Here is a 6,209-nt window from a genome sequence, read left to right as displayed (position 1 = left end):
CTGGGTTAGTACATCCGAGACCCGATCAAAGCCGATTCCGGATTTGTTTGGGTCTCCGGCCAGCCGGCGAACATGCCAGCTGGTCGCTCGGGTTTCCCGGTGGGATGGGATAGCCCGCCGAGCGGCGGAGGGGGTAACGTCACATATCCCAGGAGGCAAAGCCCTTCATTCAAGAACAGAAGGAGGGGGCGGGCCTATTTGTGCGTCATCGAGAGGCCTCGTCCGCTGAACCTGGAAGAGAAAACATGGTGGCGTGGGACAGAGCTCTGGCCAGGCATGAGATGTTCTCAGCGGGTCAACGCTGGATCCACTGGATGGGTGGGTATCTGGAATGTCCAGATACAGCAATCAGGTAAGCGGGGAGGTTGGCCGGACGTACCGGCTGGTCACTCGGGTTTCTCAGTGGAATGGGATAGCCCGGCGAGCGCGGGGGGGTGGGGCGTCACATATCCCAGGAGGCATAGCCTTCCATTCAAGAACAGGAGGAGGGGGCAGGCCTATTGGTGCATCATCAAGAGGCCTCGTCCGCTGAACCTGGAAGAGAAAACATGGTGGCGTGGGACAGAGCTCTGGCCGGGCATGAGATGTTCTCAGTGGGTCAACGCTGGATCCACTGGATGGGTGAGTATCTGGAATGTCCAGATACAACAATCTGGTAAGCGGGGAGGTTGGCTGGACTGGGGGGGGGGGGACGTCACATATCCCAGGAGGCATAGCCTTTTTTTCAAGAACAGGTAGAGGGAGCGGGCCTATTGGTGCTTCATCGAGAGGCCCCATCTGCTGAGCCTGGAAGAGCCAGCGGGCCTCTCGCCATCAGAGAAAACATGACAGAGCTGTGGTCGGGCACGGGATGTTCTCAGCGGGTCAATGCTGGATCCACTGGATGGGTGGGTATCTGAAATGTCCAGATACCACCATCAGGTAAGTGGGGAGGTCAGCCGGAGTTCATCTTTAAGCCACCTCCAGTCAGCGGACCCCTGTATTAACAACAGGAACAGAGGAGGGGTCACATCAGGTAACCAATGGCAACCAGTGCAGAGGAGCTTGCTGCCATTGGTTGCGGGGACAGAATACATCAATGCCAGCATACAACTAGTTGACTTAGGCCTCGTGCACACTAGGCTCTTCTGAATGCTTTTCTCCCGACAGGAGAAAAGCAGTGTTAAAAACGTGCCTAAAGGCGCATTCATTGAAATGAATAAATACTCAAGCCTAGCGTGTACATGTGTATCGGCGCATCAGGCGTTTTTTTCTGCCCAAACGTTTCTCTCCTGGGCAAAAAAAATGTCCTGCGCGTCTAAATGCATCTAAACGCTCGTTAATACCAGGCGGTTTGGGGCGTGTGAGGAAACCAGAGTACCCGGAGGAAGCCCACGCAGGCACAGGGAGAACATGCAAACTCCATGCAGGTAGTGCTGTGGATGGGATTTTCTACTCATTGTCTACAATTATGGTATCAACTGAACAAAATACGATGAGAGAATAGAATTTCCAATGTATTTGGTTGTAGACCTACAACAGATTACTTCACAGAAGCACATTAGTCTGTTTTTACGTCTTGTCAACACTAATAATATGCAATATAATCCATTGTTCAGGTGATTTGTCCCTAAAGGGTTTTGTATTCTAAACCTCACTCTGAACTTTTAGGCTGGGTTAACGCTATTGCAAGACTGTGACCGGCTCTCTATGAAGTCGGTTCACACTTCTCCTGAGGAGTCCTGTGTGTCTTCTGGTCCGTTTCAGGTCTAAAGTCAGCCAAAAATTCGGACCTGAAACGGTGAATGGAGACGCACCGGACCCCTGCTGTGAGCCACTCCGTTCGGTGTGAACCCAGCCTTAGATGCTTCTCCTAAATAAGCCCCAACTCTTTGTGTCTCTTCTGCATTTCAGTCGGTGGGCAGCTTGCACGCATGTATTGGATCATGGTTGTTCATGGGCATGTCCTAATGGATAGTCCTCCTAGGATAGTCATCAATGACTACAGCAGGAACGGCCCAATCATTAAGAGCGTACGCCCCCCCCCCCCCATATCTATGCGTCCAGCCCATTTGCAGGATGCCGGGTGCATGAATTCCAATGGCAGGGGTGTTTTCTGAAGCACTAATTAGAGCCTAAGGCTCTAATAGGCTTCAAAATAGGGTCTGCAGAGAATGCGCTCACAGCCCACCCAGGTGTGTTAGACCCATCACCCGATTGGCTGAAAGGATAGGCGATCCTATTGGACACCTAGGAGGAGGGGATGAGATGCACAGCCGCTATGATGGAGGAAAGAGACACAAGAGCCGCTGCCTGCTGCCCTTCTCCTAGATGAGGTAGAGGTACTACCCACAACGTACAAAGCCATCCACAACATCGCCCCCAGCTACATCCCCAACCTCATCTGCAAATATCGCCCAAATCATCCTCTACACTCCTCCCAAGACCTCATGCTCTCTAGCTCCCTTGTTACCTCCTCCCACGCTCGCCTCCAGTACTTATCCAGAGCCTCTCCCACCCTCTGGAACTCCCTGCCCCAGTATGTCCAGTCTGTCCCTACCATGTCCGCCTTTAGGCGATCCCTGAAAACTCACTTATTCAGGGAAGCCTACCCCAACTTTACCTGAGTCATCCATCAGATCATCCCTCACAGCTATTACCTTTTGTACCACTGGGGCTTTGTCCTGACTTGAGCTCAGCGATACAATAACACCATAGTGGAGGGATTCCAGATGGGAACTCCTAGGCAGTTTGAGGTGTACTGTAAAAGAAGCCTTACTGAGGCAGCCAGAACACTGGGGAACTGACACTTGGGGGTCCCAATGTAAAAAAGATTCAGCACATGTATCCTTTAAAATGGTACTTAAAGGGATTTGTAGGAACATAAAGGTCCTCCATCTCCTGCATCTGCCTCTTAAACCCTACCAAAATCCTTGCCTGCATATTCCCAGTTCTCGGAGAGAAGTCACATCATTCAGAAAGAGAACCAATGTAGAGCATTTTGTGGTCAAGCTGCTATACTAGCCCTCTCCATCAGATGGTGTCACACAGCTGGGATAGCTAGCTGGCCCACATGGTTCCCTCTATAAAGACAAGTGAGCGTTATAACTTGGTGTTTTGCAATATGCACATTGGTGAAAATCCTGCATGTGAATGTGTAAATACTCATTTCCTGTCCAACAGGAACAAAAGCCTTAAACCTCAGTAAAAAAAGTCTGGAACCAAGAAGCTTGCGAGCAAGCTGCAGTGTGGTGTGGCGGGCAGTGAACACACAGAGTCCAAGTTAGGCAAAAGCAAATTATTGTAGAATGGTCCAACACAACCCAACTAGCCCTGGCACGTAGACACAGCCATCCAGAGCCACTTACGAAATCTAGACTTAAAAGAATATGACAGCATCTGCAACAAGGAGCAGAATGTGGCCTGGCTGGCCCACACCCAAGGGGAAGGCATCCTTAGGCGAGGTAGACATAGTCCCTGCACTGTCCCTAGTGCTCTGAAACCTTTCCCTGTTTCTAAGCACTGTCCCTAAAAGATGGGGGTCCTGTCCCGTCACATAAAGCGCACCAAACCCAGAAGCTGGAGTCCTAAATAGACTCAGGCTTACCCAAGATGGCTGCTAAATCAGACAGCTGTCTCATTGTGACTGTAGGAAGTCATAGAGGAACCAAGTTCCTCACACCTTCCTTTCCCTTCTGCATTGCCGCCTCAGTCGACTGCCACCTGCAGGGGTTAGTACAGACTGCACCTGCCTATAAGCTGATGAAAAGACGTCCATCCTCACTGGACTTTAGGGGGTGGGGGGATGAAGTGCTCTAGCAGAGGTGGGGTTTAGCCACTGGATTGTACTGGCTTATTTTTTTTGTGCTGTTAGTGTTCTTCTGCAGGTGGCAGTATAACCCCACAGGTCATGTGACATTTTCTACCTATCAGTGGGTTGGAGGGGCTGTCTGCTGCATCAGTATGGCCATGTGACACTTCCTATCAGTGTGTGAGAGGGGCCATCACTACATCAGGGCAGGTCATGGGGCACGTCACATTTATCAGCATTCGGTTCTCTATAATGTCATGGTGGGTCATGTCACACTTTCTACCATACCCATCAGTATTTAGGAGGGGCTGTCTGTAGCATCAGGGCAGGTCACTTAATACCCATTAGTACGTGTGGGTGGGACAGAGATGGTCATATGGCATTTCCTACATACAGGTCAGATCAGATACAGAATTCCCCTGGAACATACCTGTTGACAAGTCTATATCTGAAGAGACCCCAATGACCTCCACAAAACATGGCATTAACCACAGGCAGACAACAATGGAACTAAATATTTATTGCAAAAAAAAAAAAAAAACACAAAAACGTGTTCTAGGATATTTTAGTGACATTTGCACACAGGTTTTTTTCACACATAAATAAATAATATAAAAAAAATATACCGGTAATTAACAAAAACACTCAAAGGACATACACATGATAAAAACATAGGTAAGGTCTAGTAAAAAAAACTAGTAAAAAAACTGCAGTGATCATTTGCAAAGGCCCTGATCTTTGATCTTTGGATGAATGGAGTCAAGGAAAACTGATCTTGTGAATAAATTGGGACTTTAAGCCCGAGTGAAGCTACCCATGGGTTAAAAATTCCAAAAACATGCTCATACAGGACCAATAGTGGCCGGCCCTTTGAGGAAAATGGCCTTATGGGAAAAATCCAACATGTCCCCAATGCAGAAAAGGCTTCTGATTCTCACATTGTTACCAAGAGCCAAGTTCAGTCTATGGCGGTGGTTCCCAACCTCAGTCCTCAAGTATCCCCAACGGAGCATGTTTTGGGAACTTCCCTTAGAAAAAATAGTTCTCATGAATACCAAGCCATTGACTTTGATTTAAAGTTTCTGCACAAAGTGCAGGAAATCCTCAAAATGTGACCTGTTTGGGATACTTGAGGACTGAGGTTGGGAACCACTGGTCTACGATATCTCCAAAAAAGCCATTTACGTTCCAAAAACAAGCTCATGCAGGCGCAATAGTGGAGGGCCCTGAGGAAAATGGCCTTGTGGGGAAAATTTAACATGTCCCTAGTGCAGAAAAAGCCTCAGATTCTCATTTTGTTATCAAGATCCAGTTTCAGTCTACGGCAGTGGTTTCCAACTTCAGTCCTCAGGTATCCCATGTTTTGAGGACTTCCTTTAGAAAAAAAAAATAGTTATCATGAATACCAAACCATCAACATTGATTTAAAGTACCTGCACAAGGTGAAGAAAATACTGAAAAAGCAATCAGCTGGGGGTATTTGAAGAGTGGGGTTGAGAACCACTGGTCTACAATATCTCCAAGAACCCTACTGACGTTGAGCTATAACAGGCCTCTTGTCATTGGGAACCACTGGTCTTTGATATCACAATGAACTCCTATTGATGCTGAGCTGTAAGAGGCCACTCATCATTGGGAACCACTGGTCTACGTTATCTCCATGAACTCCTATTGATGCTGAGCTGTAACAGGCCTCTCGTCATTGGGAACCACTGGTCTACAATATCTCCAAGAACACTACTGACGTTAAGCTACAACAGGCTTCTCATCACCATGAACCTGCTGAAGACCAACATGTTCAGGCGTGCGTGGAAAGCTTTTCTTGATGGTAAAATGTCTTATGTCCTTGTTCCTTCTGTGTGAATTTTCTGATGCTTATTAAGATCTGAATTCTGATGATGATCCCCACAGGGATGGACACGTCAACCTGAAAATTGCTAAGATGGCAAGATGAGACATCTTTAATGGGGGCTGATAACAGAACTGGTAGTCAGGGTCGTTTGTCCAGTACGTGGTACCAGTGAGAAGGAGATCAGTGATGCTTAAAGCCAAACTCCAGCTGAAAACTTTATTTTGGTTAGGGCAGGGAAGGGTTAGAGGCTGTGTCAGGTTTTTATGGATATACTCATCCCAAATAGGAAGAGTAACCTTATATCTTTTATGGACAGGAAGTGATGGACAATCTTTTCAAAAGCAGGGCATGGAAGGGTTAGACTTTATAACAATATTTTTATTGGTCTTTCACTTCCTGTGCTAGTAACCCTCCCCCTTTCTGAGGGACAGGAAGTGAGGCCAAATCTCTCCAGTAAAATCAAAGATAAGAATGAAAACCTGAAATACTATATGCCCATCTCCGGGCAAAAACGTTCATATTAAAAGCAAGTAAATCTTATCTTTTAATCTTCTTCCATGTTCTGTA

The sequence above is a fragment of the Aquarana catesbeiana genome, linkage group LG08 (assembly GCF_042186555.1).
Source record: "Aquarana catesbeiana isolate 2022-GZ linkage group LG08, ASM4218655v1, whole genome shotgun sequence".
NCBI classification, from domain to species: Eukaryota; Metazoa; Chordata; class Amphibia; order Anura; family Ranidae; genus Aquarana; species Aquarana catesbeiana.
Note: the sequence above shows the minus strand (reverse complement) of the source record.